At 45.3% G+C, this 26,499-nt stretch overlaps 1 pseudogene; it reads left to right on the top strand.

Moving 5' to 3' along the window:
• Positions 1-24,469: 24,469 nt before the first annotated feature.
• On the top strand, positions 24,470-26,296 carry LOC136401139 (T-complex protein 1 subunit alpha pseudogene; annotated as a pseudogene).
• The last annotated feature ends 203 nt before the right edge of the window (positions 26,297-26,499 follow it).

Below are 26,499 nucleotides of genomic sequence, written 5' to 3'. Positions count from 1 at the left end.
CTCCTATGTGCCCTGGCCAGGAATCAAACCCGGGTCCCCCGCACGCCAGGCCGACGCTCTACCGCTGAGCTAACTGGCCAGGGCCAGGCAGCGCCATCTTTAACAAAGTGAGCATAATATATTTTATCTGCCCAACAGTATGATTATATTAATGTGTGTTGGGGGCGGGCTGTGGGCAGGCAGGATCCTTGTAGCCTGGGGCTTGGTTTTGGGACTAAACTTTTCCCACCTTTTTTGATGTGGGGTGGTGCACTCTCATGAGGAATCCCATTATGCCTCAGATAAGTGACTTTGTATAAGAGACTTTCTTGTTTGTATATTGGATTAAAGATTTTGGTTTCTACACTATAAAGTGGGGCAGACCAGGAGCTTGCTCACTCTCGGTTCCTGAGATTAGCATTAGAGGAGGGCAGAGATCAGGGAAGAGAGCAGAGAAAGGCCACGTGGAGGAGAGGAGAAGCAGCCAAGACGGCGGAATGCTAAAGAAGAAGCCAGTTTGTGCAGAGTTTGTGCAGAGAGAAGGAGATGGGGAACAGAAGTGAATAAGGCTAGTTAGCTAGAAACCTTTGATTCTAGGAAACTCGGATAAGTCAGTAGCTTTGTGAGCACTGAATGAGTGGGTTTTGGAGCCCAGTGTGTGTTTTTACTTGCCCACCAGGTGCAAGCTAGGATTAAAGGTAATGGCCCACCAGTTTTTGGCTCCATTGTTTCATTACCGTCTGTCTGAATCTAATGTGAACCTGCATAGGCCAGGCGGCTGTGATGGTGGCCATGGATACTGGCTTTGCACATATCTATAAATATGAATACATAGGGAAATTTAAGTCTGGAAGAATATCTCTGTGTACATTGATTACTATGTGTACTTTCTAATTTGCAGTATAATAAAATTAATTTTGTATTCCACATGGGCTGTAAGTGGTGCACCAGGTAGCTGTCTCCTTCCGTGCACCGAACACCTGCTGGCCAGGTGCTCACCAGAGATCCCAGTTACATGGTCCCCATCAGGCATGAGTCTAAAGCCACCAGCAGAGAAACTGTTCCCAGACCAGAGCAGGTCAGACTGCGTGAAGGCCCTTTCTTCCTCTCTTGCCTGTGAGAGCAGAGGAGGGAGTCTCTTCATGAACCTGCTTGTGAGAACAGAGGTGGGGCTGTCCCCGCTCTGCTCTAGAAGTAGGGGTCACACACTCACATGAGTAGCCGGGTAGCCAAAGTTTACTCCACTAAACAGGGCTGGACCATGGGGCGGAAGAACTGTAAGACCCCCTCCTCCCAGGAAGTACCAAGTGAAGATCTAACTGTCATGACCACTCCTGACAATGTCAGGTTTCCCCAAAGTCAGAAAGAGAAACCTGAGATCAGCTTTGGTATGAACTGATTGTCAGCTGGTGTTAGAATCCCTTCCTGCCCCGGGGACATCTCTGGGCCAAGGAGTCCCCAGGAAGCCCACTCCAGGCACCAGCTACTTGAAGTAAATCCTCTGGCTTGAACTTGCTCCAGGCTGCAGGAAAGCGGAAACCTCTCTGAATGAATGGAGAAGTTAAAAGAACGGAGTTGAGAGGGAAAGACAGGAGACTCTCCCTAGAGCTAGGTCCTACTTCCTCTGAGATTCCACCAGAACTTTTTCTTCTTTTTCTACTAACCATGGAGAGTTAACATCTCCCATTTGGTATTATTGTCCTTTCATGCTTTTCCCGGTATTTCATGGCTTAGTGCCTTTATTATGTTGACCATGTCTGGAGCGCAGGGCCGGTTTCACCAGTCCCCTGATCTTACTCCTTAAATACCAAACATGGTGCTTTGTGCAATGATATCATTCCTTCAACAAGCAATTAGCATGGGCCTACCATGTGCAAACATGGTTTTAAGTACTGGGCGGGGGGCGGGGAGGGGGTGTCTGTAGTGAACAGGGCAGACAAGCTTCCAAACTCATTGAATACACATTCAATAGATGAACACCAGACAGCATACAAATAAATAAGTGTGAGTCTCTGACACTAAATGCCCATTTGGTTTATATAGTTGCATTGACGTTTGTTCAGGTTTATAAAATTGCATTGACATTTGTTCAGCAGTTTTCCGTAAGAGCAGAAAAACAACGTAAATAAGGTATGAGGCAGCTGTGTTAGGCTTGCTCACTGGTGTACCAGCTGCAAGCACTTTGGTGATTAGTGTGAGCATCTGGCAGAGGCACGTGTATACGGCCTATATAAGGCTGTGGGTGCTTGCACTTGAGAGAGATGGGGGATTGTGGATGGAGGGATTGCAGATGAAGAGATTTCCTGCTTGCCTGCCACTATAAGGAGCCATTTTGCTGTTTGTTTGCCTCAAAGGCATTTTCCCTTGCCTGTGTGCTTCTCTGCTGTTGTGAGACTTTATTAAACAAAATGGCCCAACCCTTTCTGGCTCCACAGTTGTTCTACCCTCTGCCCGAATCCAGTGTGATCTGCCTGCCTCAGCCACCAGCATTACATAAAGCAAACAATTCCACCTGCCATTGCACTGAGTGAGCCCACACCCTGAGCACCTGAGCACCGTGCTTTCCACCCCCTGCAGTGTCTCACCCAGTGGAATGGAGGGCTAATGAGCATACAGTTTTTCATGATGTGTCACTCTTCAGTAAAAGCCAACTGCTTCATCTGCTGTCTGACCACAGGAAGCAGTGACCGGTTCCAACGTGGAGGAAAAATGGTTCTGTCAAACTTCCTGGGAGACAGTACGTGATTTTTCAATATAGTGTCTGCCTAGCAAGGTTTCAAGGGTCGTATTGCTCACACGTGAATTCCATGTGATTCCTGATAGAGTCTGACTCTCTTGAATGCACACTATCTGCGAACTATTCTGACACAACATCTGACATCCACTACTCAACACCATTTGTATGAAGTCCCTATATGAAATGAACCCAGAGAAGGCCACTCTCAAAGGGTGAACAGTATCTTATACATCTACAAAGTATTTTGGAATGCCAACTTAGTGTTTTATCGGTCCAGTATTGCTCCCCTTTTCTGCGACTTGCACCTCTTGCACCCATACATTTAGGAAATGCTTTTACCACACTACAACCCTCAGTTCTGACCAGGAGCTACCGTCCTGTTCCAGCGGCAGCCTCCTTCCCCACTCACATGTAATTGGATGGAGAGAGGCCACCACACCCATACTGAGCTGATCACAGAGTCTCATCCCATCCCAGCTGACCGTGGATGAGGAGTACCTTGCTCCAGCCTGGTCAAAGTCCCAGAATTTTTCCAACTGGATCTCAAAGAAGAGATGCAGACATTTCCGGTAGGGAAGCTCTGAGGTCAGAGGTGTGGGAGTAGTGGCTAGCTGGTGGACGGGGGGCACCCATGTTTCCATGGAGCAGAGCTGAGAGCTGGGGAGACAGCCTCCAGCATCAAGCCTTCCCATTACCCCGGGGAACCCCCAACATGAGATTTCCTGAAATTCTTCCTTTGGCATGAGGTTGTTCAACATGGCTTTTGGTCACTTACAGCCAAAGTGTCAGGGATACTCTATTGTGATAGGCTTGCTCACGGGATTACCAGCTGCAAGCACTTTGTGTGCCACACGCTCCTCCTTGGGGCAGTGTCTTCAGAGCTGCTGTGATGGCAGGGATATAGGGTCAGGCCATGTGGCAGGACTTATGGGAAATAGGACACCAGAAACAGGTGACAGTATACCATGTCATAGGCCATGCCCCTCTAGCCCATCCTGGGAATGATGAAGCAGACACTTTGGCAAGGGTGCGATGGTTGGAAACTGCACCTGCAAGTGACATGGCATAGTGGCTCTACCAGCGTCTGCTCCATGCAGGACAAAAAACTATGTGAGCTATCATTAAGGCATGGAACTTGCCTGTGTCTATGCAGAGGTACTTGCAGCCTGCGAGCAATGTGCAGTGTGTTCCAAGGAGCACCCACGGAGACAACCGGCATTACACTTGGTGACTTGCACAGCTGGCCTGCCTGTAGAGTGACTCTTGGACTGCAACCAGAGGGGGTACCGGCTCCTTTGTTGGATGAACATGCCACCTTTGAACAGTATGAGAGACCCTGGTGGGGATAGGGGCAGCTCTGGTGGACACCCTCCTGCACCAGGAAGCTGCTCTCACCCAGTTGCAGAGATGCACCAAGGACATTTTTGGTTTCAGTGGACATGGCCCTGGACTGTACAGGCCCCCCACCTACAATGGGTGGCCTTGTTGGCTCCATGGGGTGGGGAGTTGGAGGTGGACCTCTGTTAACTTCCTGGGCAGAGTGCTCAGGGAGATACTGCAAAGGGCACCTTTGTAATTGTCAGTTTTGGAATGTATGTAATGTACCTATTGCGGGGCGAGCAACCCTAAAGGGGTGGAATGTGAGGCAGCTGTGTTAGGCTTGCTCACGGGGTTACTGGCTGTAAGTACTTTGCCTGATTGGTGTGTGGGTGCATAGTAGTGCCAATGTGTATGGCCTATGGGTGCTTGTGCTTAAAAGAGATGGGGGATTGTGGATTGCCTGCCCAGCACTATGAGGGACCATTTTGCTGTTTGTTTGCCTGAGAGGTGGTTTCCCCTGCCTGTGTGCTTGTCCACTGTTGTGAGACTTGATTAAACAGAATGGCCCAACCCTTTCTGCCTCCACAGTTTTTCTACTGTCTCTCTGAATCCAATGTGAACCTGCCTGGCCTTGGCCACTGGCATTGCGTCTATCTTATCACTTGTTCCTCAGCCCAAGGAAGGTGCTCAGAGAGGTTAAACGAGCTGTCCACTGTCCCACTGCCACTAGAGAGAGCAGTGTGAACTTGAACACAGCTCTGGACCCTGGTACACATCTGTGACCCTTGCAAGGGGTTTCCCTGCTTTGGGTCTCATTACCCCTCATGTGTATTCTGTACACTCCGGTGGCTGTCTTTTTCATGATGCAAAGCAATGTGTGTCACATCCGTGTTCCAATCCCGCAGTGACACACAGTCGTAGCAGACTCCTCCGCAGAGCTCCTGCCCATTTTCCTCTCTCCCTATAGCTCCCTGCCGGGAGGCCTGGCATATCTGCATACCCACCTTGGAGGCCTGGCATGTCCTCCGGTTCCCACCACCAGGAAGCCTCGCTGCCACCCACCACCCCAGGATGACCCATGCTTCCTTCTTCTCTGCTCCTGTCCAGATCTGCCTCGAACAAGGGACCTGTCTTCTTGTTTCTAATCCTTCTTGGCCTTCCAAGGAATAGAGGCTCATGAGGACAGGGAGAGTAAGGTCACCTATTTCTAAGCCAACGCCTGGCATGTAGTGCATCCTCCATAAATGTTTGCCAAAGGCTGATGCAAATATCAAGCATTCGTACTCTATTCATAATCAGTATCAGGTTGGGGGTCGACTGACATGGTGCTCTGAAGCCAGGGATAGCTGACCATGCAAATCTGAAATACCTCCACGGAGATTCATCACCCTGCGTACCCAATTAACGCTCAGCCATTAGTCCTTTCTGAAGCTGCCAGGATCTATTAAGCCATTTAACTTCTCCGCAGGCACTTCAGGATCAGTCCCAAGGGCATTTTTTCCAGGCCTGGGCAGCCAAAGCCTAAATGACTTAAGTGGTGAGCATTCTATCACTCCCACTGGGAACCGGTCCACCCAGGCAAAGCTCTAATGGACTAAAGCACTGTGAAGCATGAAAGCTCCTGAAACTCAGACTAGAATTGGCCTCATCCTGGAAAGAAATACTGGTTTTGTGTCTTTCCTAAGGGCAGACCTTCTGAGTAACTGGGACAGAAAACCACCTTCTGTAGGGTAATTGGAATGGTCCCAGGAAAGTCCCCAGGCTTGATGGATGCCCCTCAGTAATTCACCACAGTGCCTGAAATTCCCTCCACTAATCACTTAACAAATATTTGTTGAACACCTACTAAGAGCCAGGCACTTGGAGAGTCAGCCTTGAATCATCATGGGTTGGTTCTATTGAGCTTAATTTAGGCTTTACGCCGAACTCAAGAGCAAGTGTCCCTCAGATGGTGGTCTGCTATGTATTATCAGTCATGAATACTATCCTTCCAAGAGGACATAGAGGGAAAGGACGGCTGTATGGATGGGGTCCTAGAACAGATAAGGGTGCACGTGTCCAGGGAAGAAGCAGTGTGAGCCTTCTGGGAGCTAGGCTAACTCTCAGTGCAGTGAATAGACACTGTGGGTGAGCTGGTCAGTTCCAGTTCCCCCACTGCAGCCCTATTCAGTTGCCAGATTGGAGACACAAGCCAAGTGACGTGCCCAGCAGACCTGATTTATGGGCTTAGCCTGTATTCCACAACCTACTCCAACTTTTTATTCTATCAAGAAAGGCCCTGGATTTGCCATGAGAATGTGGAAGCAGGTCTAAGCTTCCTGGTTTGGACATTTATAGTTCAGCTACTGGGAGCAAAACTTACTTAGTCAGGGCCAGGTCCAAGATGCAACAGTAATAATGACCTAACAACTGCAGCTGCCATTTATCAAGACCCACTAGGTGTCAAGCACTGTACCAGATGCTCTGTCACTTTCTCACAGCGATGTCCAGGGAATATATTTTCAAGAAACCAAGGCTATAAGAGGCTGTTTGCTCAAGGACACACGACTGGTCAGAGGCTGAGCTAGGGTTGCAGCATGGTCTCTCTGCCACTCTGGAACTCATTTCTTTGCTGCTCAGCTGCACGGTTCATGAGCAGGGTAATATTTCAGAACCATCCTCATCTAGACCCACAGGGGGCAACATGAATGTCCCATGAGAACCAGGAAGGGGCACTAGGTCTGCCCTCTGAGAGCTGATTTGTAACAATGGAGAGAGCTTCTAAAGAGATGGAATGGCTCAATGTAACCAGGTTAAATGTGTGGAGAGGGGACGAGGGTTCAATGGTCGGTAGGGGAACCTATAACCAGTAGTGTTAGGCAAACTTGTCTGTGCTGTCCTTTTATACCAAAAAGGATGTCATGTGCAGCCGGTGGGGCAACATGTACTAGAAAGCAGCACAGCCTGATGGAACCAGCACCACTGTCTTCCAGACTCTTCTTCCACTGGCTGTTGGTTCCCCACAATGTGCTGCTCAGTGACTGCAGATATCTGATCCTTGGCAGTTACAGCTAATGGCAAATGCACAGCTGGACTGTGGTTGTCCATCCTTCTGGTGAGCTTAGGGCCTGGTGCCTCCTACAAACCAGTAATGGGTCAGAGCCTGGACCACAAGGCCTACCTGTGAATTCTATGAGCTGGCTGGCCCCAAGCAGACTCTCCAGCTGGCCCCAGGCCTTCTCTAGAAGTTCCAGGACCTGCAAAACCTCCCTCCCTCTCTCCTTCCATATGAATCCAGTGGCTTTGATCTGTGGCCCTGGTCCACGTGTGCTCCTCTCAGTAAACCCAGGGATGACCTGTTACCCACAGGAGTGGATAGGTCTTTTATCAGAAAGGGAGTTCCATTCCCTTTGGGCTCTGCCTTTTAAAGTTTCATGCACCTTAACCTGACAAACCAACCATGTGCTACCCTTACCAGGCATTGAAAATAGAAATAGTTTCTAAGGCATTAAAAACCATTACAGGTGACGTCAGAGAAATGGCGCCGTGAGGAGGGCTCCCAATACTTTTCCCTGAAATTTCAACAAATTCAACAACTAGAGACAGAAAAACAATCCCAGGAGCATCTGAAATAAAAGCTCCACAAAGAACACAATAAAATCAAATTAAACTGTGAAAACAAAAACAAAAAAGGGGAGAGGACAAAGATTAACAGCAGCAAAGGAGGATGAAGCACAGAAGCACTCATGAGATAGTATACTACAATGAACATGGTAGATATCCTTTCTATTACTTAATGGTAACCACCCCTGAAAAAAACACCACAAAAGCACATGACTTGAAAAAAGAAATAACAGAGAAAAGAAGTATGGATTACAAACAAACAAAAACAAAGGATAGAAAAACAAAAGAGAAGAATCAAACAAGATACAAAACTAACAGAAAGCAATATATAAAATGGCAATAGGAAACCCTCAAGTGTCAATAATTATACTAAATGTAAATGGATTGAACTCACTAATAAAAAGACATAGAGTATCAGAATGGATTAAAAAAGAAAATCCAACTGTATGTTGCCTACAAGAAACACATCTAAGCTACAAGGATAAAAACAAATTCAAAGTGAAAGGTTGGAAAACAATACTCCAAGAAAATAACATCCAAAAAAATCAGGTGTAGCAATACTCATATCTAACAATGCTGACTACAAGACAGCAAAGGTAATCAGAGACAAAAACGGTCATTTCATAATGATTAAGGGGATATTGAATCAAGAAGATATAACACTTCTTAATATATGTGCACCAAACCAAGGAGCACCAAAATATATAAGACAGCTACTGACTGACCTAAAAACAAAAACTGACAAAAATACAATCATACTTGGAAACCTCAATACACTGCTGATGGCTCTAGATTGTTCATCCAAACAGAAAATCAATTAAAAAATATTGGCCTTAAACGAAACACTAGAACAATTGGATATGATAGACATCTATAGGATATTTCATTCCAAAGTGCCAGAGTATACATTTTTCTCTAGTGTACATGGAACATTCTCAAGAATTGACCATATGTTGGGCCACAAAAATAACATCAACAAATTCAGAAAAATTGAAATTATACTAAACATATTTTCTGATCATAAAGCCTTGAAACTAGAATTCAACTGCAAAACAGAGGTAAACAAATCCACAAAAATATGGAAACTAAACAACATACTTTTAAAAAATGAGTGGGTCAAAGAAGAAATAAGCGCAGAGATCAACAAACAAAAATAACAATGTGACATATCAGAATCTCTGGGATGCAGCAAAAGCAGTAATAAGAGGAAAGTTCACATCACTACAGGCCTATATGAGCAAACAAGAGAGAGCCCAAGTAAACCACTTAACTTTACATCTGAAGGAACTAGAAAAAGAAGAACAAAGACAACCCAAAACCAGCAGAAGAAAGGAAATAATAAACCAGCAGAAGAAAGGAAATAATAAAAATCAGAGCAGAAATAAATGAAATAGAGAATAGAAAAACTATAGAAAAATTTAATAAAACAAGGAGCTGGTTCTTTGAAAGGATCAACAAAATTGACAAACCCTTGGCAAGGCTCACCAAGGAAAAAAGAGAAAGGACTCATATAAACAAAATCCAAAATGAAAGAGTAGAAATTACCACAGATATCATAGATATACAAAGAATTATTGTAGAATACTATGAAAAACCATCAAATTTAACAATCTAGAAGAAATGGATAAATTCCTAGAACAATACAATCTTCCTAGATTGAGTCATGAAGAAGTAGAAAGCCTAAACAGACCCATAAGCAGGGAGGAAATAGAAACAACTATTAAAAACCTCCCCCAAAATAAAAGTCCAGGGCCAGATGGTTATATTAGTGAATTCTATCAAACATTCAAAGAAGACTTGGTTTCTATCCTACTCAAAGTCTTCCAAAAAGTTGAAGAAGAAGCAATACTTCCAAACACATTTTATGAGGCCAACATAACCCTCATACCGAAACCTGGCAAGGACAACAGAAAAAAGGAAAACTACAGACCAATATCTCTAATGAATACAGATGCTAAAATACTAAACACAATACTAGCAAATTGAATACAACAACACTTTAAAAAACTAATATATCATGATCAAGTGGGATTCATCCCAGATCACAAGGATGGTTCAACATACGTAAAATGGTTAACGCAATACACCATATCAACAAAACAAAGAACAAAAACCACATGATTTTATCAATAGATGCAGAAAAGGCATTTGATAAAATACAACACAATTTTATGTGTATAACACTCAACAAAATGGGTATAGAAGGTAAATATCTCAACATAATAAAGGCCATTTATGATAAACCATCAGCTAACATCATATTAAATGGCATAAAACTGAGGAATTTTGCCCTTAAATCAGGAAAAAGACAGGGTTGTCCACTCTCTCCACTCTTAATTAATGTGGTGCTGGAAGTTCTAGCCAGAGCAATCAGACAAGAAAAAGAAATAAAAGGCATTCATATTGGAAAAGAAGAAGTAAAGGTTTCACTTTTTGCAGATGATATAATCCTATACATCAAAAACCCCAAAGACTCCACAGAAAGATTACTAAAAACAATAAACCAATACAGTAAGGTCACAGGATACAAAATTAATATACAAAAGTCCATTGCCTTCCTATATGCCAACAATGAAACATCAGAAAACGAACTAAAAAAAAAATGCCCTTCATGGTTGCAACAACAACAACAACAAAAAATATCTAGGAATTAACATAACAAAGAATGTAAAGGACCTCTATACTGAAAACTACAAAGCATTGTTAAGGGAAATCGAAAAAGATACCATAAAATGAAAAAATATTCCTTGTTCTTGGATAGGAAGAATAAATATAGTCAAAATGCCATATTACCGAAAGCAATATACAAATTCAATGCAATTCCCATCAAAATTCCAATGGCATTTTTTAAAGAAATGGAACAAAAAATCATTAGATTTATATGGAACTATAAAAAAACCCAAATAGCCAAAGCAATCCTAAGGAAAAAGAATGAAGCTGGGGGCATTACAATACCTGACTTTAAATTATATTATAGAGCCACGACAATCAAAACAGCATGGTATTGGCAGAAAAATAGACACTCAGACCAATGGAACAGAATAGAAAGCCCAGAAATAAAACCACATATATATGGTCAAATAATTTTTGATAATGGGGCCAACAACACACAATGGAGAAAAGAAAGCCTCTTCAACAAATGGTGCTGGGAAAACTGGAAAGCCACATGCAAAAGAATGAAACTCAACTATAGTGTGTCCCCTTGCACTAAAATTAATTCAAAATGGATCAAAGACCTAAATATAAGACCTGAAACAATAAAGTACATAGAAGAAAACATAGGTACTAAACTCATGGACCTTGGTTATAAAGAGCACTTTATGAATTTGACTCCAAAGGCAAGGGAAGTGAAGGCAAAGATAAATGAATGGGACCACATCAGACTAAGAAGTTTTGCACAGCAAGAGAAACTGACAACAGAACAAACAGACAGCCAACTAAATGGGAGTTTATATTTTCAAACAACAGCTCAGATAAGGGCCTAATATCCAAAGTATAAAAAGAACTCATAAAAGTCAACAACAAACAAGCAAACAATCCAACAAAAAAATGGGAAGAGGACATGAACAGACATTTCTCCCAGGAAGAAATACAAATGGCCAACAGATATATGAAAAGATGCTCATCTTCATTAGCTATTAGAAAAATGCAAATCAAAACTACAATGAGATATCACCTCACACCTGTTAGATTAGCTATTATCAACAAGACAGGTAAAAACAAGTGTTGGAGAGGCTGTGGAGAAAAAGGAACCTTCATTCACTGTTGGTGGGAATGTAAAGTAGTACAACCACTATGGAAGAAAGTATAGTGGTTCCTCAAAAAATTAAAAATAGAACTACCATATGACCCAGCAATCCCTCTACTGGCTATATACCCCCAAGACTCAAAAACACTGGTATGTAAAGACACATGCAGCCCCATGTTCATTGCAACATTGTTCACAGTGGCCAAGACTTGAAAACCAAAAAACCCTTCAATAGGTGACTGGATAAAGAAGATGTGGTACATATATACTATGGAATACTATTCAGCCATAAGAAATGATGACATCGGATCATTTATAACAACATGGATGGACCTTGATAACATTATATTGAGTGAAATAAGTAAATCAGAAAAAATTAAGAACTATATGATTCCATACATAGGTGGGATATAAAAATGAGACTCAGAGACATGGAAAAGAGGGTGGTGGTTATGGGGGGTGGGGAGAAAGGAGTGGGGAGGGGAGGGGCACAAAGAAAACCAGATAGAAGGTGACGGAAGACAATTTGACTTTGGGTGATGGGTATGCAACATAATTAAATGTCAAAATAACCTGGAGGTGTTTTTTCTGAACATATGTACCCTGATTTATTAATGTCACACTATTAAAATTAATTAAAAAACCCATTACAACTTTTTGTTATATAACATTACTATATCAATAATTATATTATTAAATATAGTATTGTAAATTATTTAGAGATACAATAAAAATATTATCTAGTTATAATTATATTCTAGAACTTTGTAACATATAGAAAACAGTGAAAAATATAAAGAACTCTTATATCTTCATCACCTGGTTTCAACAATAATCACCATGTTGGCCATCTGGTTTCATCTATGTCCCACTTTTACTCTAAGCACTTTGTTTTATTGATTTTAGAGAGTAAGAGGAAGGGAGGAAGAGAGAGAAACATCAATTTGTTATTCCACTTATTCATGCATTCATTGGCTGATTCTTATATGTGCCCTGACCAGGGATCAAACCCACTACCTTGGTGTATTGGGTTGATGCTCTAACCAACTAAGCTACCCAGCCAGGGCTACTCTGCATTTTTAAAGCCAATACCAGAAAACATATGATTTCACCCACAAAAATTTGGTTATGTGTCCCTAAGAGATAAGCACATTTAAAAAAATATAACCATAATACCAGTATTACCTCAAACAAAATAAACAATAAACCCTTAAAATGATCTAATACTCAAGTCCCAACGTTCAAATTTCCCAGATTGCCTTAAAGTATCTTATTATGACTGGTTTTGCAGGAAGTAAACAAGGTTCAGACACTGCATTTGGTTGTTTATACCTGTATCTGTTTTTATGTAAAACCATCCCTCCTCCTTATTTGTTCTAATACCATTGATTTGTTGAAGGAGGTCATTTATCTGATAGAATTTCCCCACATTCTGGGCTTGGCTGATCATGTCCTCTTGGTGTTGTTAACTAGTTTCACTATTGCTGGTGTTTTGTGTAAACTGCTAAGTAAGATTAAGAGCAACAATGTCCAATGGAAATACCGTATTTCCCCATGTATAAGATACACCATTTTTTGAAAAATTTGGGGTCTAAAACTGGGTGCATCTTATACAGTGGCTCTAGATTTTTTTTTTACTTGCATTTTCTACTTTTTTGTGTTTGTTTTTGCGCTCATGGTTGAAGACAGTGATTCATCCTCAGACAAAGATGAGGACAAGCTAATGGATGGGAGTTTTAACAGTGATGAGGAGTTGTATGAATTTTATGATGAATAAAACTTGAGTTCAATAACTTTATGTAATACTTTTTTTTTTTTCAAATTTCAGGCCCCAAAATTAAGGTGTGTCTTATACATGGGAGCATCTTATAAATGGGGAAATATGGCAATATGCAAGCCACAGTTATCATCGTGTATGTTCTATCCACCACAGTTAAAAAGTTAAAAGAAATAGATTACATTATTTTGTATAAGATATAAGGTCTACCGGAAAGTTCTGTCCGTTTCCATCACAAACACATAAGCATATGTTTATTTGGTGCATATGTGCCTCTCTATTTTTATCACTTAATGTATACATACTGACATAGCAAATTAAAACAAAGTTAATTCACGTTAGTCTTATGTGTGAAGTGATAGTGTACCCATGGCTACTGATAAAGTTCATTTACACCACTGTAATTTTTATGAATTTCAACAAGGAAGAAATGCTACAGAAGCATGTAGAAAATTTTTTTTTTTTCTGAAGCTGGAAACGGGGAGAGACAGAGACAGTCAGACAGACTCCCGCATGCGCCCAACCGGGATCCACCTGGCACGCCCACTAGGGGGCGATGCTCTGCCCACCAGGGGGCGATGCTCTGCCCCTCCAGGGCGTCGCTCTGTCATGACCAAAGCCACTCTAGCGCCTGGGGCAGAGGCCAAGGAGCCATCCCCAGTACCTGGGCCATCTTTGCTCCAATGGAGCCTCGGCTGTGGGAGGGGAAGAGAGAGACAGAGAGGAAGGAGAGGGGGAGGGGTGGAGAAGCAGATGGGCCCTTCTCCTGTGTGCCCTGGCTGGGAATCGAACCCGGGACTTCTGCACGCCAGGCCGACGCTCTACCACTGAGCCAACTGGCTAGGGCCGAAGCATGTAGAAATTTATTGGAAGTGTTTGGTGAAGGAATAATACCAACTATCACTTGTTTTTGTCCTTACAAAAATTTTTGAAGGGCAAAAAATTCAAAAAGGAAGAAGATATCAAACAAGCACTGGTTCAATTTTTTGCATCAAAAGATAAAACATTTTTCAAAAACGGGATATACAAATTGCCCTCACGCTGTCAAGAAATCATTAATAATAATGGCAATTATATTATTTAATAAAGTTTATTGACGGTAAGAAAAATTTGTATTTTGTTTTATTCCAAAAACGGACAGAACTTTCCGGTAGATCTTATATTTTATTTACTATAAAACAGCCCAATTAATATTATTTCAAAATGTAATTAATATAAAAAGTGATAAATGAGCCATTTTGCACTCTTTTTTCTACTACATCTTCAAAATTGGGTGTAAAATGTACACTTTAAACACATCTCAATTCAAATGGCTATATCTCTAGGGTTCAAGGACCACGTGTGGGTAGGGCAGATACAGAGGCCTGTTTAGATTCAGCTGTAAGGTTTTTTGGGGTTTTTTTTTGTATTTTTCCGAAGTTGGAAACGGGGAGACAGTCAGACAGACTCCCGCATGCACCCGACCGGGATCCACCCGGCATGCCCACCAGGGGGCGATGCTCTGCCCATCTTGGGGCGTCGCTCTGCTGCAATCAGAGCCATTCTAGCACCTGAAGCAGAGGCCACAGAGCCATCCCCAGCACCCAGGCCAACTTTGCTCCAATGGAGCCTTGGCTGCAGGAGGGGAAGAGAGAGACAGAGAGGAAGGAGAGGTAGAGGGGTGGAGAAGCAGATGGGTGCTTCTCCTGTGTGCCCTGGCCGGGAATCGAACCCGGACTCCTGCACGCCAGGCTGACGCTCTACCACTGAGCCAACCAGCCAGGGCCATTCAGCTGTAAGTTTTTTACATGAGTAGAATACTTTGTATGTGTTGCTATAGATTTCCAACTTTTAAAAATCAACCTTTCTCCAGATAGTTTCAGCATCCAATGATAATCATTTCTAAATCTATTATTGTATTAAAGTTGTAAATTTATGATTTTCTAATTCTGTTGTTCCTCTGCATTTAGTAGGGAGAATTATTACACAAAGATGAGCTTGACCTCATCAGCTCTTCAGTTACTCTGATCACAGGGGAAGGTAGGATACCGGCTTTATGCTTCTTTCTATCAGTTTTCAGAGAAATGAGTTGGTACCCAAAAAACTCCTAAGAGTGACTAATAAGGGGTCTCGAATTAGTATTGAAAACTCATAGTTTGTTCTATTGGCTACCTTTCAATACATTGCAGTCTTTATTCTTTGTGATGGGCCAGTTTCGATAGGTCCCTGACTTTCTGGCACAATCATGGAGGCTCATTCAAACACTTCATACACTAATCAGAAACTGGCTCTGTCTCTAAGGAGCCCTGGTTCTTGTCAGTGTCCCAGGCATCTTTAAAGGATTCCCCTTGGGGTGATAACATAACCTAGAAGAAGTGAATAAATTTAGGAAATCGACAGCACCAGGATGCTGTCAAGTCCTCCTTTGGGTGGGAAGGGTAGGGTAAGAGGACAAGGTAGATTTCGGAGGTCTTTGTAACAACTCTACCTGCCTTGCTCCTCCCTCTCTCTAAATCTCTACTCTCAATATCATCTACTCTCAGGACTAGAACCTTCTATCCCCCTTAAATGCAGGTGAAAGTTCAGCCAACTGGGAACCCAGGGGTCCCACCTGACCTCCCTTGGCAAAGAGCCCAGAGCGTTTGTCCAAAGTTGCATCACTTCCCACCCAGCCCTTCCTGAGCCAACTCCCTGATGTCTACAGGACAACATAGTCAGCATCATCCCAATGACATCAGGGAAACTCTCATTTCCAGCAGTTTCTCCTTCAGCTGCAGAAATGTGCAGCGGTAGACAGGGTGTGGGCTTTTGAAGTCTCTGCAGGAAGCGGGGTTGTTTTCTCAGCACATCTGAGCACATCTGTGGGAGCTGTGGTTGCTCAGCTGGTGGGGTGCCCTCCCACCCCCTCGTTCCATCCAGCACTGCCCCCAGATGGCCGGGAGGGCAGACCCCACACCATGTGGTGGGTGTGAAGGAAGTGGGAAGACCAACACGGAGGAGCAAAACAGAATGAAGGCTGGTGAGGGGCGTTCCTGACATCTCCTGTGGTTCTCCTGAGAGCTCCTCATCTCTCCCACACCCTGCTCAAAAAGGCAAGCAGTATCACGGCAGTGAAACTTGCAGCAGGTTAAGAGAGCCCCTTAGTGCCTGCCACACCCCACCTCTGTGGTCATGAATCTAGAACAATCATTCTGTGTCATTACCAGGGTCCCCTGGTGCTCCCAGCCAGAAGTGTTGTTTATCATCACAATTTCCTCACTGTGCCCCCAATCTCAGAGGATAAGAAAAGAAGAGGTCCCACCTTAATAACACTCAGACACCTACTAATCCTGGCTCACAGCTCTGAGGACAGTCATGGTGGTAGGGGGCCTACTGTGTGCCCAGAGTGCTTTCCCATGAGTTCTGTTTGCTCCTGTTGCAGCCCTGCAGACAGATATTGTGTCCCCATTGCACAGCAGGAGAAGCTGAGGATCCCTAGAGGTTAAGCCATCGGCCCTCAGTCGCACAGTTGGCCCAGGTCAGGTCTCAGTGTCTCCAAGGCCCGGCTCTGAAGGTCGATGGCCACCATTGGTATAGACACCTACCCTCAGCCGGGCATTGTGTGTTTATTATCTCGTTTAACCTCTGCTCCACTTTATAAAGTGCCTGTTGTTATGTCCCCTTTACAAATGAGGAGGAGCCTTGTCTAGTGTCACTGAGATGTGTACCAAGGCCTGATTCCAAAACTTGTGCCTTTGTCAATTAGCCAGCTTGACTTTCACAAATAAATAACTTCTCCCTTCCTCCCAAGCCCTAATTTCTGGCGCTGTGGCACATTAAATGCACAAAAATGCAAAGACACGTGGCAATGCTCTCCTGTCGGAATGGCATTTGGCCTCTGTGAACCTGAGGAGAAACTCCAGGGGGAGGCTGGGGACTGGACTCCATTGGGTGCAGGGTTTATCAGAGTGCGTCACTGGGCAGGACTCCTGAGCATTTTAGGTAACAGTCAATAGTTTTTTATTTTAATATGCTTCAGAAAAAATACAATTAGCACACCTAGTCTACTACTGAAGATATTAATTAGGATGAAGCTATGTTTTAAAAAGTCATTAATTGGCCCTGCCTGGGGAGCTCAGTTAGTTAGAACATCATCCCGATATGCCAAGGTTATGGGTTTGATTCCCGGTAAGGACACATACAAGAAGCAAACAATGAGTGCATAACTAAGTGGAACAACAAACCGATGTCTCTCTTTCTCTCTCTGAAATAAAAATATCTTTTTAATTTTTTTTTTTTTGTATTTTTCCAAAGCTAGAAGCAGGGAGGCAGTCAGACAGACTCCCGCATGTGCCCGACCAGGATCCACCTGGCATGCCCACCAGGGGGTGATGTTCGGCCCATCTGGCGCCTTGCTCCATTGCAGCCGGAGCCATTCTAGCTCTTGAGGTGGAGGCCATGGAGCCATCCCCAGCACCTGGGCCAACTTTGCTCCATTGGAGCCTTAGCTGTGAGAGGGAAAAAGAGAGATAGAGAGGAAGGAGAGGGGGAAGGGTGGAGAAGCTGATGGGTGCTTCTCCTATGTGCCCCAATGGGGAATCAAACCTGGGACCTTCACACACCGGGCTGATGCTCCACCGCTGAGCCAACTGGCCAGACCTAAAATTTTAAGTCATTAAAAATAATAAGGAACTCATGGTACAATTGGTTCACAAATGTGGCAAAAACCAAAGCTGTATATGACAAGTCTGAGAAACTTGTGTGATCTGGTGTGTTAGCAGCAAATAGTTTCCTGTCCTCTTCATGTCCCAGCAAGCACACTGACTTTTTAGTGAGTTAAAGATAATGTTTGTAGCCCTGGCTGGGTAGCTCAGTTGGTTAGCATGTTCCCCTGATACGCCAAGGTTGCAGGTTCAATCCCCAGTCAAGGGCACATACAAGAGTCAACTAATGAATGCATAAATAAATGGAACAACAAATTAATGTCTTTCTTTCTCGCTCTCTCTAAAAATCAATGAGTAGATAAAATTTTTAAAAGAAACAAAGAGCTTTGACTGGCTAGGTGGCTCAGTGGGTAAAATGTTGACCCAACAAGCCAGAAGTTGCAGGTTCGACCTTGGTAAGGATGCCTATGAGAAGCAATCAAAGAGTACACAACTAAATGGAACAACTAAGTGAAATGAGTTGATGCTTTTCTCTCTCTCTCTCTCTTCCCCTTCCTCTTCTCCCTCTTTTCTCTCTATCTCTCAAATCAATAGAAATTTTTTTGAAAAAAGAAAAACTGAGGTCTAAGCTAACCCACCTTAAAAAAAAACCCAATGATTGTAAAGCACCACTATATTCGCTAGCTAGAACCATTTATCACTGGCTTTTATCACCATCTAAAAGTAATAGTGTTTTCCTTTTCTCTGGCACATTGAGGTAAGAGAAAATACCTAAAATAAAGACACCTCCCCCCTCCTCTTCTGTAGACATCTCCTGAGATTTACTGGGAAACTACCTTTAGTGCTGGGGGAGTTTATGGGAAACAAACATCCAGCCCAGGAACAGACACTAAACGGAATGAGGATTTTCTAGGAAGTGCTGCGTCTGGCTGAGGTAGCATCCGCTGTGAGCTGGGAGAGGGCTGTGGGCAGCTCCGGAGTGCATGGAATGCTGCTATTAAGAAAGCATTCGTCTGTTTATCTCCGTGGGAGTGGGGGAGTGCCTTCTGTGAGGCATGGGGTGTCCGCTTATCTGGGGATTTCCTCTGGCATTACAGAAAATGATGCAGGGGTGTCTCCACGCCCCAGAATGAGAGGTGAGAGGCAAGGGCCAGGGCAGTGACTCTGCAGGCTCTGAGTCTCACCCTCATTGTCACTGACGTTGGCTCAGGAACCCTGGCCAAGTGATTCATCCCCTGCCCAGCACTGCATGGAGGGCAGCTTGGAGCTGGGTTTCTAAAGCCGAGTTCCGCTGCCCGGGAGAAACAGGCTCTTGTTTGGTCCCCTCCGAGTAAGCGCCACGGTAAGAAGGCATAATGGTTCATGGATCTCTTCAAACAAGGCTATTCTGTGAGCTGACTTGTTCATTGTAGCGCTATTGAAAACAGCAAAATGCTGGAGACAACGACATTGTTCATGAATGGGAGACTGGTTTAGTGTATTGTGATATATCTGCGTTGTCATACGATAAACTACAATGAGATTATTTGCAAAAGATTATAGCAGATCTATGTAAACTGACAGTGAGAGACGTCCAGTACGTTTAAATGGAAAAGATAAGCCATAGAACCACATGTAGAGAATGATCCAATTTTTGTGTATAATGCACGCCTATGTGTGTCAATGCATAGAGAAAGGTCTGGGAGAAAATTTGCCTGCAGGAGGAGGCAGGGCAGGGCTGCTTGATGAACTTAGGGTGAGGGGGTGAAAAATGGGCCCAATGATGCTGTGATTTGCTGTTCTAGGAGAAAAAAGAGGTGTTGGCTTAGTAGGAGAAAATGAGTGCATCACAAAGCTTGTTCCCAAGCCCTGGCCGGTTGGCTCAGTGGTAGAGCGTCGGCCTGGCGTGCGGAAGTCCCGGGTTCGATTCCCGGCCAGGGCGCACACAGGAGAAGCGCCCATCTGCTTCTCCACCCCTCCCCCTCTCCTTCCTCTCTGTCTCTCTCTTCCTCTCCCACAGCCAAGGCTCCATTGGAGCAAAAGATGGCCCGGGCGCTGGGGATGGCTCCTTGGCCTCTGCCCCAGGTGCTAGAGTGGCTCTGGTCGCAACAGAGAGACGCCCCGGAGGGGCAGAGCATTGCCCCCTGGTGGGCGTGCCGGGTGGATCCCGGTCGGGCCCATGCAGGAGTCTGTCTGACTGCCTCCCCGTTTCCAGCTTCAGAAAAATACAAAAAAAAACACACCAAAAAGCTTGTTCCCAGAACATTATTGGGGAAATGGGACTTTTTGCTCTTTTCTAGGACTGAGAAGAACCTGCCTTCAGACACAGCCACTGGGCCTCCCCTACTGTCTGTGAAGGGAGTCAGAAGCTGCACTCTGAAGACCAGCCAGCCCACAGCTAACCTGAAGAGGGCAGGGCCTGTCCCCCTCCCTCACCCAGACTAGAACCACTTTCTCCCCCTCCTCCACAGTGTTCAGGCCCCCTGTTCTGTACCAGCATTCCCCAGGCCCACCCTTAGCATTTCTCTAAACTCAAGGGCATCCCCTCGTTTACTCCTATCAAATCATCCCTGAAACCTTGCTCTTGGTGGGGGAGCGGGAGGGGTGGATGAAGAAATGAATTCCAGGCATCCCTGCTAGTGTAATGCCGGTGGTTGATGCCAGGCAGGTTCCCACTGGATTCGGGCAGACAGTAGAGGAACTGCGTAGCTGGAAAGCGTTCGGTCATTACCGTTTAATAAAGTCTTACAATGGCAGATGACCAAGCAAGCAGGGAAAACCCCTTCTCAGACAAAGCAAATAGCAAAAAAATGGCCCCTCACAGTGGTGGGCATGCAATCCACAATCTGCCATCACAATTCTCCTGAGCACAAGCACCCATAGCCTTATCTAGGCCGTACACACATGGCGCAGCCAAACACTCATGCACCAATCAGGCAAAGGGCTTGCAGCCAGTAAACCAGCAAGCAAGCCTAACACAGCTGCCGCACAGCCAGGTAGCACATTTGCATATTAACTGGTATTTTATGGGAAAAAACTTACTGGGAACAAGTCCATCCATCCTTTCAGCATGTACTTTGTGAGCACCCGCTCCAGGTCAGGTGCTGGGACAACTCCGTACCTCCAGCCTCGCGAGGGATGCCCTGCGGGGTCAACATCTGACAGAGGCCGGCTGGCCTGGGGGTTCCGGACAAGAGGGCAGTGGGTACAAAAGATGGTTTGGGAGCAGCGAGTTTCATCAGTGTAATCAGAGCAGACCAAGTAGGCGCCTCCCCAGCATTTGTGGGAAAGTGTGTTCCTGGGAATGATCGATTAGGTATAGAAAAGCTGGGTTCAAATCCTGTCTCCACCAGCTACACACTGGGCGACCTTGGGCAAATCAAGTCACTCAAACCCACGGTTTCCTCATGAGAAAAATAGAGATTAAAACAGAACCAGCATCCTAACCCATGGGATTCTAATTAACCTGTTGAGATGTGTTTAATTGACATTCCAAATCACAATGTCCTAGATGAACGTTGTTAAGATGTCTACTAGCTCTTTGGGGAGGTGTGTGTCACCCTGTGGCTGGTATTCCCCTGCCTTAGGGGTACATGGCAGTTTGGCACAGTGGTCAGGTGCCAAGCCATAGACAGTGCTGGTAGTAGCCAGGTGCACAGACTCTGAGGCCAGGCATCTGGGTAAAACTGTAATTTGGGGCAGGTGACTTAATCTGTCAAGACTCCATTTTCTCATTTTAAAATGGTGATGCTACTTGTAATGCCAGTGGCCAATGTCTGGCAGATTCACATTGGATTCAGGTAGACGGTTGAAAAACTATGGAGCCAGCCTGACCAGACGGTGGCACAGTGGATAGAGCGTCAGACTGGGATGCAGAGGACCCAGGTTCGAGACCCCAAGGTCGCCAGCTTGAGTGCAGGCTCATCTGGTTTGAGCAAAAGCTCACCAGCTTGGACCCAAGGTCGCTGGCTCGAGCAAGGGGTTACTCGGTCTGCTGAAGGCCCGTGGTCAAGGCACATATGAGAAAGCAATCAATGAACAACTAAGGTGTCACAACAAAAAACTGATGATTGATGCTTCTCATCTCTCTTTGTTCCTGTCTGTCTGTCCCCCTCTCTGACTCTCTCTCTGTCCCTGTAAAAAAAAAAAAAAAAAAAAATCTTATAAAAAAAAAAAGAGAGAAAAACTATGGAGCCAGAAAGGGTTGGGCCATTTTGTTTAATAAAATCTCACAAAGGCAGACAAGCACACAGGCAAGGGAAAACGCCTGAAACAAACAAACAGCAAAATTGGCCCCTCACAGTGGCAGGCAGGCAATCTGTGCATCCACAATCCCTCATCTCTCTCTAGCGCAAGCACCCTTAGCCTTATACAGGCTATACACACATGGTGCTTCCATGTTCTCACACACTAATCAAGCAAAGGGCTTGCAGCTAGTAAACCAGCAAGCAAGCCTAACACAGCTGCCCCACATTCCACCCCTTTAGGGTTGCTCGCTTCACAATCTACATGACAGGAAACAGAGACTACAGCAACAGCAAAAGTTACACAATAATTACAAAGCTGCCCTTCACAATGTCTCCCTGAGCACTTTGCCCAGCGTGTCACCTGGAGGCCCACCTCTAACTCCCTACCCCATGGTAGGTAGGAGGGCCTGTATAGTCCAGGGCTGTGTCCATGGAAACTGTAAAGTGTCCTTGGTGCACCTTTGCAACTGGGTGAGAACCAGTGCAGGAGGGCCTCCATGAGTGCCGCGGGCATCCTCCCCCAATCAGGGTCTCTCATAGTACTGTCTATGAGTGATGTGTCCATCAAGGGAGCTGGTGCCTTGATGGACTGCGACTCTGGTCACATTCCAAGAATCAGTCCATGATAGACAGCCCAGCTGTCTGTGCAAGTCACCTAGGAAAAGGTCCATTACAGGCAACTAGCCATATAGCTCTTTATTAATGAACCTCAGCACCTTTCCATAGTGTGCTGTCTGTTGCCACAAACTCCATCCAAACCTCTCAACAAGCTCACAGGGCCTGGCAGGGTCAAGGCCTGTGTCGCCTTAACAGCATTCTTAGATGCTGCTGCTGGGAAAAAAAAAAGCACCTATTACCTTCTAATGCCAATACCTGCTGCACATTAGAAGGGGTCCTGTGGATTGCCAATTTCACACGGGGCCTCTGGCCCCCGTCCATCCCTGTTGAATGAGTCCCTCGCCTTTTCCCCAATTCAAACCGGGACAACAGGTCTTGAAGATCCTTTAACCTGAACGCCAGCCATTTTCCTGGCAGATGCCAGGGCCACTCACTTGTCCTGCTATTTCAGAGGCTGTTCTGACTCTAGCTGCTGCCAAAGCTCCAACAAGACTTTATTAGGCTTACCATCTAATTTCTCTCTATCTGCCCCGGCCACAATCAAATCTACCCACATCTGTGTTTGGATAACTTTCACAGGCCTGTTTCTCTTTTTAGTCAGCAGGAGGGGAAGGCAGCATGGGCAGCAGCCCTCACAGCCTTATGGTCCATCTTTGTTCCAGAGAGTATAATGCCATCCATCCCCTATGTCCCGCAGCCACACCAAGCAGGCTACCAGAGGCTCAGTGGGTTTCTGCCTGAATTTCACCCTAACTCCATCAGCTCTGCCCAGGAGTAGGGCCGGACCACAGAGTGCTCTGGGGAGGAGGCTGTGGCTGCCCCTAAGGGACTCTTGGCTGCTGGGTCTTTACCTTCTTGGCAACCACCAGCCAGGCTCCAAGTCTGTGGACTGTAGCTGCAGCCTGAGTCTCCCCCTCAGAAGAGTCAAAAATACCTGCTCCTGCTGACTCAGAGCCTCTCCCTGGAAGTAATGCAGCTCCATCTTCCATGCCCCCTTCAGCTCCTGCAGCTGCCAACTCAGCCTGAAGCTGACTCTCAAGCTCCTGAACCCGCAGTTGTTTCTCCAATAGCCGTCACTGTCAACGTTCAGCTTCCAGGGCAAACTGCAACTCACAAACCCCTAACTTCTTGTCCAGAGACTGCTTCAGTTCCAGGTGCCATTGGCACTCAGCCTGCACCTCACACTGCAGCTCTCAAACCCAGTCAGCCTCCTTCTCCAGCGCTTGCTCCAGTTCACACCTTCATTGGTGCTCAGTATGCAGTTCATTCTGGAGCTTTTGACCTCACTCAGCTTCTCGCACAGAGTTCTTGGTGTCTTCTTGCAGGATTGTAAAAAACATCCAGTCCACAATCTCTACCAAGAGAGCCACCAGGAACAACCACTCCTCTATTCCACCCTTCAAGGGTGTCGGCAGCTCCATACCAATCTGCTCCAAATCCTGATCACTGTGCCAGATGTAATGCCAGTGGCTGAGGCCAAGTAGGTTCACACTGGATTCAGGCATGGTAGAGAAACTGCAGAGCCGAAAAGGGTTGAGCCATTCCGCTGAATAAAGTCTTACAACAGCAGACAAGCACACAGGCAGGGGAAACTGCCTTTCAGGCAAACAAACAGCAAAATGGCGCCTTCACAATGGTGGGCTGGCAATCCACGCATTCACAATCCCCTTAAGCACTAGGACCCATAGCCTTATATAGGCCAGACACCCGGGCTGCCACATGCTCATGCACTAATCAAGAAAAGGGCTTGGCGGCTGCACAGGGGACCGGGGTGGGGAGGGGATCCGCGTTCCAGGCAGCCCCTGCCTGCGGCATCGCTCCGGCACGTTCCACGCCGCTGCCACTAGACTGGCAGCCGCCTGGCCTAGGGACCAAGACGCCAGTTGTCCGCGGTGTGAATGAAACCCCAAGTGGACCCTGCCGTGAAGATGGAGGGGCCTTTGCCGGTATTCCGGGACTGCAGCAGTGGGGAGGCGACCCGCTCCCAGAACGTTATGGCTGCGGCTTCTATTGCCAATATCGTAAGATGTTCCCTTGGACCGGTTGGCTTGGATAAAATGTTGGTGGATGAGATTGGTGATGTAACCATTACTAACGATGGTGCGACCATCCTGAAGTTACTGGAGGTGGAACACCCTGTAGCTAAAGTTCTTTGTGAGCTAGCTGATCTGCAAGACAAGGAAGTGGGAGATGGAACTACCTCTGTGGTAATTATTGCAGCAGAACTTCTAAAAAACGCAGATGAACTAGTCAAACAGAAAATTCATCCCATGTCAGTTATTAGTGGCTATCGACTTGCCTGCAAGGAAGCAGTGCATTACATTAGTGAAAATCTAATTATTAACACAGATGAACTTGGAAGAGACTGCCTGATTAATGCTGCTAAGACATCAATGTCATCCAAAATCATTGGAATAAATGGGGATTTCTTCGCAAACATGGGAGTAGATGCTGTTCTTGCCATTAAGCACACAGATGTAAGAGGCCAGCCTCGCTATCCCATCAATTCCATCAATGTTCTGAAAGCGCATGGAAGAAGCCAGGTGGAGAGTATGCTCATCAATGGCTATGCACTCAACTGTGTGGTGGGGTCCCAGGGCATGCCCAAGAGAATAGTGAATGCAAAAATTGCCTGCCTTGACTTCAGCCTGCAGAAAACAAAGATGAAACTTGGTGTCCAGGTGGTCATTACAGACCCTGAAAAACTGGACCAGATTAGACAGAGAGAGTCAGATATCACCAAGGAGCGAATGAAGATCCTGGCAACTGGAGCCAACTTATCCTAACCACTGGTGGAATTGACGACATGTGTCTGAAGTATTTTGTGGAGACTGGCGCAATGGCAGTTAGAAGAGTTTTAAAGAGAGACCTTAAACACATTGCTAAGGCTTCTGGAGCAACTATTCTGTCAACCCTGGCTAATCTGGAAGGGGAAGAGACTTTTGAAGCTTCTATGTTGGGACAAGCGGAAGAGGTGGTCCAGGAAAGAACCTGTGATGATGAGCTGATCCTGATCAAAAACACTAAGGCTCGTACATCTGCATCAATTATCTTATGTGGGGCAAATGATTTCATGTGTGATGAGATGGAGCACTCTTACATGATGCTCTGTGTGTGGTGAAGAGAGTGTCGGAGTCCAAGTCTGTGGTTCCGGGTGGGGGAGCTGTAGAAGCAGCCCTTTCCATATACCTCGAAAACTACGCAACCAGCATGGGGGTCTCGGGAACAGCTCGCTATTGCAGAGTTTGCACGGTCTCTTCTTGTTATTCCGAATACACTGGCAGTTAATGCTGCCCAAGACTCGACTGACCTAGTTGCAAAGTTAAGAGCTTTTCATAATGAGGCTCAAGTGAACCCAGAACGTAAAAATCTAAAATGGATTGGTCTTGATCTGGTCAATGGCAAACCTCGAGACAACAAACAAGCAGGGGTATTTGAACCAACTATAGTTAAAGTTAAAAGCTTGAAATTTGCGATAGAAGCTGCAATTACCACTCTTCGAATTGATGATCTTATTAAATTGCATCCAGAAAGCAGAGATGATAAGCACGGAGGTTATGATGATGCTGTTCACTCAGGAGCCCTTGATGACTGATTTGATTCCTTTTATTTATAACAGTGTCAGATGCACCTGTCTTATGCCTGTGTATTACACATTAAAGTACAAGCTGGGGAAAAAAAAGAAAAAAAAGAAAAAGGCTTGCAGCTGGTAAAACAGCGAGCAAGCCTAACACAGCTGCCCCACACTACTACAACTCACTACATAGGTCTGTTAAGAGGATTAAATCCACATAAAAGCAACACAGTGGTAAGCTCCATGACATTAGTCTTGGTGATGACATTTTTGGATTTGACACCAAAAGCACAGG

The sequence above is a fragment of the Saccopteryx leptura genome, chromosome 3, assembly GCF_036850995.1.
Source record: "Saccopteryx leptura isolate mSacLep1 chromosome 3, mSacLep1_pri_phased_curated, whole genome shotgun sequence".
Classification (NCBI taxonomy): Eukaryota; Metazoa; Chordata; class Mammalia; order Chiroptera; family Emballonuridae; genus Saccopteryx; species Saccopteryx leptura.
This window is presented reverse-complemented; position numbering and strand designations above follow the sequence as displayed.